The sequence below is a fragment of the Lissotriton vulgaris genome, chromosome 3_1 (genome assembly GCF_964263255.1).
Source record: "Lissotriton vulgaris chromosome 3_1, aLisVul1.2, whole genome shotgun sequence".
NCBI lineage: Eukaryota > Metazoa > Chordata > Amphibia > Caudata > Salamandridae > Lissotriton > Lissotriton vulgaris.
Genome location: NC_141689.1, coordinates 893,444,144 through 893,459,159, shown reverse-complemented (window position 1 = coordinate 893,459,159; position 15,016 = coordinate 893,444,144).

Here is a 15,016-nt window from a genome sequence, read left to right as displayed (position 1 = left end):
CTGGAAGGCGAAGTGGATGCAGCGGTGGTCGGTCCAGAGGAGTTTGGTGGTGTGGCTGATGGAGACGTACCGGCTTGAGGAGAAGACGGGGTCGAGCGTGTGGCCGGCGGAGTGGGTGGGCGTTGTGACGAGTTGCTTCAGTCCGAGGTTGGCGAGGTTATCGGTCGGGGTTGTGGAGTTGTTGTCGTTGTTGTTCACAGAGAGCTCTGCTGCCTCCTGTCCTCCTCAACTGCTGCCATTTTCATGTGTCCAAAGACTTCCCTAATGGTGTCATTGTGCTCCCTGGTATGCTATCCAGTGCCTGGCTGGTGGTGGCAATCATTTCGCCATCGTAACGAGACGTGGACGGTGCTGCAGCCAGCAGCACCGTCCGCAATGGTAAAAGGCCAGGATGTGCCCTCCAGTATAGCGGGTGCATCCTAATTGCACTGGTGGGACAGCCGCAAGTCTGGCGGGCGGTCCCATCACTGTTATGATGGCTGGCGTACTGATTTCCGCCCGCCATCATAATGCGCCTCTTGGTGTCTCTTTTGAGATGTAATTCTAGGTGAAACTAACAATCTCTTCCTCTCTTGTGCCTCAACCTGCAGACATGGCAGCTTGGAGGTAAAGTGGGGTTTCTTCCTATATTGGGCACAGTGTTGACACCAAGGGCTGTTGGATCACTAAATCTGTGATTATTAAAACATGGCAACATAAATTATAAATGTACTCAAATAGTGTCAATGCATATTAAGTTGTCTGTTATACACATGGCATAAAGAAGAATATAAAGATCTCTGTGGGCAAGATGCAGGACCATTTTATTTTGCACCTCGCAATTTGCGACTAATTGCGAGGCACAAATTGCGAGCCGCAAAATAAAATTTACAAAAGTGTGTTTAACACTGTTAGCAATTCCCAATGGGGTCGCAAATTGCGAGGCTCATTAATATCAATGAGCCTCTCACAATTTGCGAGCCCATACAAATTAGAGTGGGTGAAAAGGGGCACATAAATATACTTAACAATAAGTAGAATAAAATATACGGATCTATTTAGCGATATCAGAGTAAGAATAAATGCATAAGAGCAGCCATTACGTAACACATGCCAAACAAGTGGTTTATTTTAATCTAAGAAAAATATATGACATATAATGACACTTATGGAAAAAGAAATATGATTATACATATTGAAAATGATATTGCTTAAAACTTACCAGTTACTGTCAGTGATCTGATATCTGTAGCCTGTCCACAAGCCGACACATGGGTTGGGGCAGAACAGTAGATGGTGATAGCTGGCAGATAATACAGGAATTTCAAAATGTAATATGATAAGATATGAATGAGCGCATTAAGGGCAGCATTTACTGCAAGTTGACGCAGTGTGGCGCCGCAAGCCATTTTGCTGCGCCAAGCTGCAATATTTTAAAAGCACAGGGATGCATTGCATCAACAACAATTCAACACATCTGGGTGCTTTCCCCTGCACTGGTGCACAATAAGCCGCCATGCACCAGCTCAGGTACCCTTGCATCATGTTGCAAGGGTGCCAGCGTTGTGGGGATGATTGTTTTTGAGCAGGAAGGAACCCCTTCCTGCACAAAAACAATCATTGATGGCATTTTCCTCTTTTTATGCAAGCTGCAGAGTATTAAAAATAAAATAAAAATATTAAGATAATTATAATCATTATAAATAACCCTGGGTGGAGGTGGCATAGTGCCACTATGCGGAGTTCCATGGAGTTGGGAAAAAACTCAGTGGAACTCCGCACCCAGCCTACACCCCCCCACTAAAAAATATAAGTTTAAAAAAAACCACTTACGATGTAGGGGTTTGCGGGAGAGAGACCATGGCGCGGAGGAGAAGGTATGCCTGGAGACGCCACAGTAGAGGTAAGTGCCTTTTTTCTTTTTTAATTTTCTTTAAAATATTTTTTATTAGGAGGGAGACGGTTTATGTCGGGGCGAGCTAGCTAACTCCGCTCTGCGACAGAGTCGGAGTTTTGCCTAAACTCCGGGTTCTCAGCAGAGCGCAGAGTAGGCAAAACTCTGCACACTCCGCTGGCAGAGCGGAGCTCTCTGCACACCCCTAATTATAAAATCTATAATGGGATTGAGCTGTAAACTGTTTGCGGAATGTGGTGGGGGCCCATTGAGGTTTACATATTTCGCAGACATTCATTGAACTTGAGGAGTTAGGGGGCTCCTGGAGGGTTGGGGACCCCTTTGCACTGCGGGGACTTCAGGGGCCTGTATTACAACCTTGTTAAGAAGTACAAGAAAAGTGGCTCTCGTGGGAGGGGAGTGTGTCATATTTGTGGAATATAAATACAGTAGTTAAAGAGTGAGGATTAGTTTCAGAAATTGGATTACTGGTTGAGCACTAACCACAAATTTTCTCAGGGTGAAGTCACACACAAACCCTGAATTAGCCTGTGCTCAACCCCAGGTAGCTTGGCACAGAGCAGTCAGGCTAAACTCAGAGGCAATGTGTAAGGTATTTGCAGAACACTTTAAACAGGAACACAGTGAAAACACACCACAAAAGGAACACCCAACAGGTTTAGAAAAATATAGTACTTTGTTATAAATCAAACAAGAACAAAATGACAACAATCATGTTTAGTAAAGGATAGGTGAAAAGCACCAACTGTGGTCATCTGAGGATGTGTTGCACAGTCAGGGTGATGCATCGCTTATGAGGATCTGCGATGTGGAGTCCAGCATCGTCATAGAGGCTGCCATCGGTGAGGGATGTGAAGGCTTGCACCGAGGATGTGTCGCAGAGTGGCGATTCTGATGCTGCAACGGGCTGCGATGCGAAGCAGATCTTTTTGATGGTTCCGATGCACACAGTAGCGGCGATGCATGATGTCTGCTCGGTTTGCACTGCGTAGCAGAGGAGATGCGTCAGCTCTGCTGGTTCCACAGAGGCTGGCAGAGCACTTTAGGCCCACTTCCAAGAGTCCAGGACTAGGGTGGCAGGGTAGACTCACAGATGGCAGAGTCCAGGTACACGTGCAAAATTGTTGGAAGCCTAATGTGTCTCTGATGCTTCAGATCAGCAGCCAGCCACGTAGCCCTTGGAGTCACTCTGGAGTTCTGAGTTCAAGAGATGCAGATCAAGTCCATCTCACACAGACAAAAGGGCAGCAGGCTGCATAGAAAGGCAGCAATTCAGCAGGCCAGCAGTCTGGCACAGTGGCAGTCCAACAGCAGCACAGCATTCTTTCTCACTGGCAGAGTATCCACATGTACAGAAGTATACTGAAGAGGCGGGGTCTAAGGTCCACTGTTTATACCGAGTTGTGCCTTTAAAGCGGGGAGAAGCTTCTAGAGGCATGACTTTGAAATGCACTGGTCTCCTGCCTTCCTGGCCCTGGCTCCACACTAATTACAGGGGGTATACAGTCTTTTGTGTGGAGGCAGGAAACAGCCTATTCAAGTGTATGTGTGGGCTAGGCTCAGCTCCTCCCTCCCATTCTGCCAATGATTGCCCAGCCAGGCACACTCAAGCTCTCTATTGTGTGTGACTATCCAGTAGGAATACACAAAGCCCAATTCTCAACTACACCCAGTCAGGTGATCCAGATGGCTAAGGCTGAGGCAGGAAAATGGCAACTTTTTAATGGTGCGAACAAAGCAAACACAAGGAGATGATAGACAGAGCAATGAAACTTTTCAGACATTTACCCCCAGTCCAAATCTGGGTTGAAACCATCATTGTTCTTTTGTTCACCTCGCCACCTCAGTTCAGACCCGGCTATATGCAAATCAGTCTTGCCTCTGTGCCTCATGTGAACAGTTCAGCCTAAACTGCCAAGCCAGGTCATCCCTGAACTGGAAACAAGCATCCTGGGACTGGTTTGGGGGTAACACCCCTCATCAGCCAGGATAACTTTAGTCCAGTGGTATAGTGAGCAAGGGTCCACGTCTGAGCATACCCTGCCAACTAAGGGCGAGCAAAGCAAACACACGGAGATGATGGACGGAGCACTGAAACGTTTAAGACATTCACCCCCAGTCACAGATCTGGGTCAAATTCATCATCATTTTTTTGTCACTTTGTCTCCTCAGTTCAGACACAGCTATATGCAAATCAGTCTTGACCCTGTGCCTCATGGGAACAGTCCAGCCCGAAATGCCAAGCCAGGTCATCCCTAAACTGGAAACAAGCATCCTGGGACTGGTTTCGGGGTAACACCCCTCATCAGCCAGGCTAGCTTGAATCCAGTGGCAAAGTGAGCAAGGGACCCACATCTGGGCATAACCTGCCATCTTAGGGCAAACAAAGCAAACACAAGGAGATGATAGACGGAGCACTGAAACTTTTCAGACACTCACACCAAGTCACAGGTCTGGGTTGAATTCCTCATCGTTCTTTAGCTCACTTCGCCACCACAGTTCAGACCCAGCTATATGCAAATCAGTCTTTTATTTAAATACATCTTTATATTGAATGAAACCATAAAAACCAATGCAATAAAGAAACTCAAATGCAAAGAAGAGCCGTTGTCAAGATGGTCAGATCATGTAAAGTAAATAGCGACTATACATAATAAATAGAATAAAAGGAAAGGTCACTGACAATATTTCGGTCATATATTGACATCAAACCTTAAAGTGTCTCTTTGTCAACATTAAAAGGGGAATCATCATCAAAGGGGGTAAACAAAAGAACCTCTGCTTTCGTTCCAGGGGCCCCATATTTTAGTCCATTTACCTGGGCATCTTCTACTCTCATATACCAACCTTTTAGCCTGCATGCACCAGTCCATGTCCTCCACCAAGTTCCTTGTGCCGGGGCACGACTCCCCCTTTCCATGTCCTGGATATGTTGCGTTTTGCTACGATACAGCACAGCGAAACCCATGCTTGTTCAGTGTGAGAGAGGTCAGTGGCGTCCCAAATGTTTAAAATACAGAGGCGAGGAGAGATTTCTATAGATTTCTGACATACTCAGGACATGGTGGACAAAACCTTACTCCAATACTGTCGAAGGATGGGGCAGTCCCACCACTGGTGCAGGAAGGTGCCCTGGGAACCACAGCCTTTGGGACAGAGCAGGGAGCCCAAAAGACCCATTTTAACAAGTGCCGTAATTGTGTAATAGGCCCTGTGATGTATTTTAAGCTGTATAAGCTTGAAGTGAGAATGGATAGCCACCTCTAGGGGAGAAGCCAGGGCCTCCCTCCAAACTTCGCCAGGTAAATCCCCCACGTCATCACTCCATTTCATGCGTAATGTATCAAGGGTTTCCGGTGAATCATTAAGTATTTTACGGTAGGTCAAAGAGACGGCCTTATCCGGGAGATAATCGTCTAGAAGCCTATCCTCCAGAGGTGACAAAACGGGCAGATCGGAACCCTTGGGAATTGCCTTACATAATGCACTACGTGCCTGAAGATATCGAAACGTTTTCCCCCATTGTAGTTGGTATTTGGCTTCTAACTCACAAAACGGAACCACCGCACCCTTCGCCCACATGTCTCCTACTGCGGAGAGACCAATCAGATCCCATTTTTCAAACCCTGGTTGACTTGAGAGCATACCCAGTTGGCACGATTCCAGTAACGGAGTAACCTGCGTAATTTTACATTTCCAACCCAGCGCAGCAGTTGCCGCATGCCAGATCGAAACTGTGGTAGAGGTCGGAGTATAGTTGGGAAGGTGCTTGGAACCTCCATACAATGCCAGCAAGTAATTGCCCATCATCATATTAAGTCTGTCCATCCTGTATGCTGGGTCTGTAAGCGGACGGTGGGCCCAGTGATTAAGGACCACCAATTGTGAGGCCCAGTAATCAGTTTTAATCACAGGGAGAGCAATACCCATATCATACCAACTTTGTGTAAGTTTGGTCAAGGCAATTCGGGGTGTGCCACCATTCCATAGTAGTGAGCGGACCTCGGAATCAATTGTCTGAAAGTAGTGGGTCGTAACCGGATAGGGCGTATTCTATAGGTCATAGAGGAAACGGGGAAGTGCCATCATTTTAAAGAGGGCAGCTCTACCATATGCAAATCAGTCTTGACCCTGTGCCTCATGGGAACAGTCCAGCCCCAAATGGCAAGCCAGGACATCTGTGAACCAGAAACAAGCATCCTGGGACCAGTTTCAAGGTAACACCCCTCATCAGCCAGGCTAGCTTGAATCCACTGGCAAAGTGAGCAAGGGACCCACATCTTAACATACCCTGCCTATTTAGAGCAAGGGAAGCAAACACAAGGAGACGATGAACAGAGCACTGAAACTTTTCACTCACTCACCCCCAGTCATAGATTTGGGTTGAATCCATCATCGTTCTTTAACCCCTTCCAGGCTCATGACGAGCTGGGCTCGTCATGGTGTAGCCTCCTCAAACACTGATGACGAGCCCAGCTCGTCATGAACAATGGGTTTTTAAAAATATCAGCATGGGTGCAGAATTCCACTAGCACGCATGTGGTTAACTCACTTCGCTACCTCAGTTCAGACCCAGCTATATACAAATCAGTTTTGACCCTGTGCCTCATGGGAACAGTCCAGCCCGAACTGCCAAGCCAGGTCATCCCTGAACCGTAAAAAAGCATTCTGGGACCAGTTTTGGGGTAACACCCCTCATCAGCCAGGCTAGCTTGTATCCAGTGGCAAAGTGAGCAAGGGACCCACGTCCTGGCCTGCACTGCCAACTTGGGGTGAACAAAGCAATCACAAGGAGATGATGAACGGAGCACTGAAACTTTCCAGACATTCACCCCCAGTCACAGATCTGGGTGGAATCCATCAATTCTCTGTTGCTCACTTGGCCACCTCAGATCAGACCCACCTATATGCAAATCAGTTGTGACCCTGTCACTCATACGAACAGTTCACCCGAACTGCCAAGCCTGGTCAACCCTGAACCAGAAACAAGCATCCTGGGACCAGTTTCAGGGTAACACCCCTCATCAGCCAGGCTAGCTTGAATCCAGTGGCAAATTGAGCAAGAAACCCACGTCTGGGCATACCCTGCCAACTTAGGGTGAACAAAACAAACACAAGATGATGGACAGAGCACTGAAACTTTTCAGACACTCACCCCCAGTCACAGTTCTGGGTTGAATCCATCATAGTTCTTTAGCTCACTTCGTGAACTCAGATCAAACTCAGCTATATGCAAATCAGTATTGACCCTGTGCCTCATGGGAACAGCCCAGCCCGTACTGCCATACCAGGTCATCCCTGACCCAGAAACAAGTATCCTGGGACAGGTTTCAGGGTAACACCCCTCATCAGCCAGGGCAGCTTGAATCAAGTGCTAAAGTGAGCAAGGGACCCATGTTTGGACATCCAATTCCAGCGATGGATTTAGGCCCAGATCTCTGTTCTGCATTCTGTCCATCAATTGTTGTTCTTGCATTTGTCAACCTGAGTGGGATGTGTATGCCCAGACGTGGGTCCCGTGCGCTCCATGCCACTGGAGTCAAGCTATCCTGGCTGATGAGGGGTGAAACCCCGAAACCGATCCTAGGATGCTTGTTTCCAGTCCAGGGAGTACCTGGCCTAGCAGTTCAGGCTGGGCTGTTCTAATTAGGCGCAGGGTATAGACTGATTTGCATAGGCCTGGGTTCTAACTGGAATGGCAAGGGGATCAAAAAACCAATGTATTTATGCCTAGATCTCTGTACTTGGGTGAATGTATGACATTGTTCTGCATTCTATCCATCAATTGTTGTTTTTGCAACTTTCTTATATTGGCATTTTCAAAATTGTAATTTTAAATCTGACCACAGTAAGTTAGCATTTTTCATTACAATTCCGAAGGCCACCAAACATGAACTGGTTACCTGCTCCATTTCAGAAATTACAATGTATTAAATGTAATAAGTTAATACCAATGCTATCCTACTGAAGAGGTAGGCCGTGCAGTAGCAAAAAACAAATGGCATAGTTTTTCACAAGGGGGGGTGGCATAGCTGCATGGCGGATTAGACGACTCTCGCTTAAGCTCCTCGAGGCGGCCTGTGTTTTTGCATAATCCTGCATGATCCTTTTCTTGAAACAGCAATCTTGGCAATCGGAATCGGCACAGACCTGAGTCCACGTATCCTGTGGCTTCGGGAGCCACTGATTGCGACGAACTACTCAGCAGCGGCATCGGAGACAGAAGAGGGGGGACGCCATTTTAGATTTCCTGATCCAGGCGGAAGCGGCGCCCAGGAGGCTCGAGATTTGACCAGGGTCTTAGGGCCCGATGTAGACCTAGTGGCACCAAAGGAGCGAAACGGAGGACTTTCCCAGACCCCCCAGTGGTGCAAAGTCAACATTAGCGCCAGAGCAGATGACTCCAGAGCAACAACGAGATCTGCTTGGATAGCTGTTCGACTCCAGAGGGGTGGCAGCTGCCGGGTGGAAGGAGGGCCACTTTGGGGAGCATCCTCAGGATAGTGAGTCCAACGGCACCGACGCAGGTGATCCTGGGGCCCTTGGGAGCAGAGAGACCTGACTGCACTGTAAGGGGAGGGTACTTTGGAGAGACAAACCTTGAGGGGCCCTGATGGAGGACGACAGAGTCACGTGTGGACTATGATGAAACAGGCATAATAGTGCCTCAAGCCCGAGTCCCCTGCGAGAATGCTTGCTGGCAAGACCAGAGGATGCGAATATTGGAGGGAATGAGACATACTGGGGAGCTGTGATCTGCCTGGCAGCAAGCTTACCAGGAACGCTGACCGGACCCTGTATGGTGCATCGGGTGCTTTGAAGACTGAGACCTACAGGCAATACTCTGCTGGCCTTTCTCGAGGACCCGCACCCCAGATTCGGCAAAGCGGCATCAGGAGGAATCTTGCGGTGTCATGGGCGGGTTAATCGGGACTCCCGAATGGTCTTCACGGCCTACTCAGTGCGCAGTTAGGGAAAAGTGAATCTGAGGGTCATATAAGGGGCCTCCGGCAGCGGTGAGAGGGACTATCACAAGGTGGTGGTGTCCAGGTTTATACCTGATTACCGTGAGGTGGTCAGTGAGTGGGGTGCAGTAACTGACTGGTGGCTCACTCTCATCAAGATATGAGGTAACCTGGGGGCAGTCCCTTCAGTCCAGGGTAACAAAGAGACTTTAACCTGCATATGGAAGAGGCCTGCAAGGTGATCATTATGGGGAATGATAAACCCCTTAAGTCTCAGTCAAATAAAATGTCTAATTATGCGCAACCATTGGAACAAAGGGACGGGGGGTTGCCAGGGATCAGGAGCCTCCAGGGAGATCTGACGAGAGTCCCGCCAAGCTGGTGGATGTTATTCAAGCCATCCAGACAACTAGAGATGATATGGTCAATAGGATCGACTCTGTGGCCATGGTTGTCAATCTATTGCGAGCTGATCTGAGGAAGGTATCATATAGAGTGACCCACATGGAAAAAGATGTGAGCACATTGCAATCCGAGATTAATTCCCTTAGCTCCACGGCCGTGGACTTGAAAAGTCAAGTACTAAAATGATGGATTTAGGCCCAGATCTCTGTACTGGGGTGAATGTATGACATTGTTCTGCATTCTGTCCATCAATTGTTGTTTTTGCATTTGTCACCCCGAGTGGGATGGGTATGCTCAGACGTGAGTCCCATGCTCTCCACACCACTGGAGTAAAGCTATCCTGGCTGAAGACGGCTGATAGCCAGAAACCGGTGCTAGGATGCTTGATTCCGGTCCAGTAAAGACATGGCTTGGCAGTTCCGGCTGGACTGGTCCCATGAGGCACAGGGTCAAGGCTGATTTGCATATGGCCATGTCTGAACTGGGGTGGTGTGGAGTGCAAAAAAACGATGGATTTAGGCCCAGATCTCTGTACTGGGGTGAATGTATGACATTGTTCTGCATTCTGTCCATCACTTGTTGTTTTTGCATTTGTCACCCCGAGTGGGATGTGTATGCTCAGACATGAGTCCCATGCTCTCCACACCACTGGAGTCAAGCTATCCTGGCTGAAGACGGCTGATAGCCAGAAACCGGTCCTAGGATGCTTGATTCCGGTCCAGTAAAGACATGACTTGGCAGTTTGGGCTTGGACTGGTCCCATTAGGCACAGGGTCAAGGCTGATTTGCATATGGCCATGTCTGAACTGGGGTGGTGTGGAGTGCAAAAAAACGATGGATTTAGGCCCAGATCTCTGTACTGGGGTGAATGTATGACATTGTTCTGCATTCTGTCCATCAATTGTTGTTTTTGCCCTAATGAGGCAGTCCCAGTACTTATAGATTAGCTGGACAGGTTTGGCATATGGTCTGGCCTATGTCTTAATCCTGGAAAATCCAAATTGTTTCCCATGGGGACCCTAGTGGGGAAACTTGTGAACGACTTACCTAAGGTGGGGATGAGATGGGTAATGGAGGGGTCCGATATCTAGGGATCACATTGACGCACACTAGCACGACAGGCCTAATGGTCAACATAGGGAAGAGGATAGACAGGATTAGGGGATCTGTTGCCTTCTGGAAGCGACTCCCGTTATCCATAATGGAGAGAGTAGCCTTGACTAAAAGGGTTGTGTTATGTTATGTTATGTTATGTTAGGAGGTTCTTTTAAAGCGCACTGACACCGTGAGTTTCCTGGCGCTGATTGGGATTCAGTGAGATAGCAGAAAGAGATTAACCAGATTGGGGGAAGAGCCAAGTTTTGAGAGATTTGCGGAAAAGGATGAGTGAGTTGACAGATTTGAGAGAGAGGGGAAAAGAGTTCCAAAGTGTAGGAGCAAGATGTGAGAAACTCCGACCTCGAACCCTCGCGAGTTTGAAGGAGGGGGTGGCAAGGAGATGAAGATGGGAGGATCTAAGATTGCGAGGGGGGCAGTATGGAGTGATAAGGGATTTCAGGAACCTAGGGGAAGGGCCGGTCAGGGATTTGAATACTATGCAGCCAATCTTAAAGGCTGCCCTGAGATTGACTGGGAGCCAATGCAGTTTGGCAAGGAGAGGCTTGGCCGACTGCCATTTTGGAGTCCTGAAGACCAGTCGCGCTGCTTGGTTCTGAGCGATCTGCAGCCTGTAGAGCAAGGTTTTGGGCAGACCATGATATAAGGAATTTGAGAAGTCCAAGCGGGAGAGGACCAAGGCCAGGATGACTTGGAGCAAAACTTCGGGGGACAGGAGATAAGCGACCTTCCTGATCCTGCGGAGCTGGTGCATACAGGAGGAGACCACCGCCCCCACCTGGGCTTTGAGTGAGAGTTCGGAGTCGATGATAACTCCCAGGCTCTTTTCGGATGTCACAGGGGCGGGGGGAGGGCCAAGCCCTGTGGGCCAGAAGTGAGGACCCCAATGGATGGAGCTCTTGCCTGGAAGAAGGAGCTCCGTCTTTCCAGGGTTCAATTTGAGCTGGTTTTGGCTCATCCAGAGGAGAATGTGAGACATGACAGCGTGAAAGTTGGAGACAGCGGAGGGGGTAGAGAGAGGGAAGATGAGTTGTAGACGGTGACGTCCCACTGCCTCAGAGAAAGAAGGAGGGGGCGAAGATAAAGATTGAAAAGAAGGGGGGACAAAGAGGCACCTTGGGGGACACCACAGGAGGAAGGTACTTTGGGTCCACGAAAGGTGTCCAAACTGACCGACTGAGACCTGCCGGACAGAAAGGAATGGACCCAGGCCAGCGCCGGACCCTGGAGGCCGGCTTGTTCGACACGGCGGATGAGAATGTTGTGATCCACCGTGTCGAACGCAGCCAACAGATCTAGCAATACCAGGGCCTGGGGGGTGCCCTTGTCAGCATTGCCTCTCAGAGTGTCGAGCACGGCCAAGATGACTGCCTCCGTGGAGTGGCCGGGTCTGAAGCCGGCCTGATTGGCCTCCAGGAAGTTCGAGCTTTCGACGAACTGTGAGAGGCTGGCAGTGACATGGGCTTCCAGAATTTTGGAAAGGTAGGGGAGAGGGAAATGGGTCGGTAGTTAGCTGGGACCGAAGGATCAGCCCCAGGCTTCTTCAGAAGAGGCACAAGAACGGCCTCCTTGAAAGAGCCAGGCACCGTACCCGAGGAAAGAGAGGAATTCAGCAGAGGGAGGATACATTCGGGGAGGGTCAAGCAGATGTTTCGTAAAATGGAGGGGGGACAGCAGTCATCCGGGGAACCAGACTTGACCCGGGTGACTAGTTTCGCTAGGGTGGCGGAGTCAAGGGTAGGGAAGTGTGAGAGTGAGGAAGTATTGTAGGGGACAGGAGTGGTATCAGCGACAGGAAGGGAGGCAGTGATGGAGTCCTTGATCATAACAATTTTGTCCACAAAAAAAGAACTGAGGGCGTTACAAGATTCCTGAGTGGGGGCCTGGGTGGGAAGAGTCCTGGTGTCAGTGGTGAGTTCCCCAATGACTTTAAAGATCTCCTTTGATTTAATAGGTGCGGAGAGGATTCTTTCAGTGATGTGTGCAGATTTGGCCGCAATGATAGCTTTCTTGTATTTATTACGCGCGGCCAGGTAGATGTCCCTACTCGTGGTACAATAGTCTCTTCTCCACCTGCGATCGAGTTGGCGAAGTTCAAGGTGTTGCTGTTTTAAGCTAGAATTGTACCACTTGTGGGAATGACTGTACCGGGACCGAGGGAATTTAGTTAGAGGGGCCAGGGTATCGAAGGCCGATACCAGCCAGTGGGAAATGTCATTGGCCAGCTCGCCAGTGCTGAGGTCATGCGTGAGGGGAGGACGCGATTTTGAAAGGAGGTCAAGAAAGCCCTGGGTGTCTACAGCCCTCCATTTTCACGCCATGCCGCCCTCTGAGGGAGGAACCCTGATATGGCCAGTGATGGTGAGGGTGGCCTCGACCAAAAAGTGGTCGGACCAGATGCAGGGAGTGATCACCGGGTGAGAAAGCTTGACCCCGTGGGTCCAGATGTGATCAAGAATGTGACCTCCGGTATGTGTGGGGGCGTCTATATGTTTTTTTTAAGTTGAGGGACGATAAGGCCTCGAAGAGCTCAGTGGCCTGGGGGCCAGCATCCTTATGCTGGAACCAATAATTAAAGTCTCCGAAGATGGCCACACGGGTGGAAGAAGTGGTGAGGTTGGCCAGCTGTTCAGCAAAGGAGGAAGGAAAGAGGGGCATGGGGTGGGGGGGACGATATAGCACCACGAGCGTGACAGCACCCTCTTTCGTGCCCAAGTTAATCACAAGATTATCGACTGCTGGGAGAGCAAGCGAGGAGGTGGAAATGAGTTGTAAATTTTTCCGGATTACTGCTGCCACGCCCCCTCCATGACGGCCGCCTGGTCGATTGGCGTTCAGCATGTAGTAGTCAGAGGGCAGCGCCGCCAGAATGTCTGGGAGCGAGTCCTCCGATAACCATGTCTCCGAGAGTAGGAGTACATCGGGGCTCTCGGCAGTCAGTAGAAGGAAGATGTCAGTCTGATGCCTGATGAGGGAACGGGTATTGAGGTAGGATATGCGGATGCGTGACTCGGGAATAGCAGGTATGTCTGGCCCCAATAGAGGGGGGAACTTCCTGCGATTCCCAAAGAGGAAATGCGGGCCCAGATGGTAGGGTGAAGGGGGCAGGAGGGGGACTGCAGTGCTTTAAGTGCCGCAGCGGTGTACAATATGGGAGCGACAGCGTCCCTGGCCCTTGCGCCCGTCTGGGCACGGACGGGCACAGACGGGCGGGACTTAGGCACGATGACGGCGCGCCCGCTGCGCCCGTCCGCTGCGCTCCCTGAAAGGGGGGACCTTTTATGGGGCCGAGGGCGGGAGGGGCCGAGCGCTGCACCGCTCGCCTACTCCCTCACCCAAGATGGCGGCTCACCAGGTCACGACCCAGGCAGCACCTAGCTCGGCTGCAGTGGGCGGGGCCGGGAGGCGGAGCAGGGTGTCAGCTTGTGGGAGTGCAGCGCGACCGGACGGGTCCCAGCGCGCACTCAGGAAATCGGGAGCGAGTTTTGACGAGGCGGCGCAAGATAGAATGAAGCGGCTCCAGGGAGACCTGCACAACAAAAGGGGGTTAGTGTTGCAGTTAAAATACAGCACACAGAGACAGCGCGAGTAAGCGCGCGGTAGGGCTGCAAGGCTGTGTAATCCAGAGCACAATGAAAACATGCGGTGCTCCCAGGTTCCGGTAATCGTCTGGTTCACCCACAGACGCCCAATCTTGTTACCGAGATGTTTGTATACGGATCACTGAAATAATATCGAGCCCATTAATATCGACTTGCAAAAATATTGATGAGAAAATATCGAGGGACAAAATATCGAGTTTCTATCTTTATACAGGTAAGTACAAAAATATCGACTCTAAAATATCGACTGTAAATAATATAGACTGTCAAAATATCGTTTTTTTATATGTCTTTAAATTAAGTTAAAACTAATATAATAATAATAAATATATTTAATATAAACTTAGTTAAAATGATTAAGTAAATGTAATATTAATAAATAATTAATGTAAGTTACAAAAAAATATAAAAAAAATAATAAATATATATATATATATAAATACATATTATTAACTAAACATATATAATATTTTTACCGTAGCATAGCAAAATGGTTAAAATTTATTGTAACAACTATAGTGAATTCAACAGTAGAAAAACGCTGGATAGCGTAGGGGTAAAAATTACTATTCCCACTCCAGTGGGTGCAACAGTAGGGAAAACATTGGATAGCGTAGGGGTAAAAATTACTATTCCCACTCCAGTGGGTGCAACAGTAGGGAAAGCGTTGAATAGCGTAGGGGTAAAAATTATTATTCCCACTCCAGTGGGTGCAACAGTAGGGAAAGCGCTGGATAGCGTAGGGGTAAAAATTACTATTCCCACTCCAGTGGGTGCAACAGTAGGGAAAGCGTTGGATAGCGTAGGGGTTAAAATTACTATTCCCACTCCAGTGGGTGCAACAGTAGAGAAAGCGCTGGATAGCATAGGGGTAAAAATTACTATTCCCACTCCAGTGAGTGTAACAGTAGGGAAAGCGCTGGATAGGGTAGAGGTAAAAATTACTATTCCCACTCCAAAGAGTGCAACAGTAGGGAAAACATTGGATAGCGGAGGGGTTAAAATTACTATTCCCACTCCAGTGAGTGTAACAG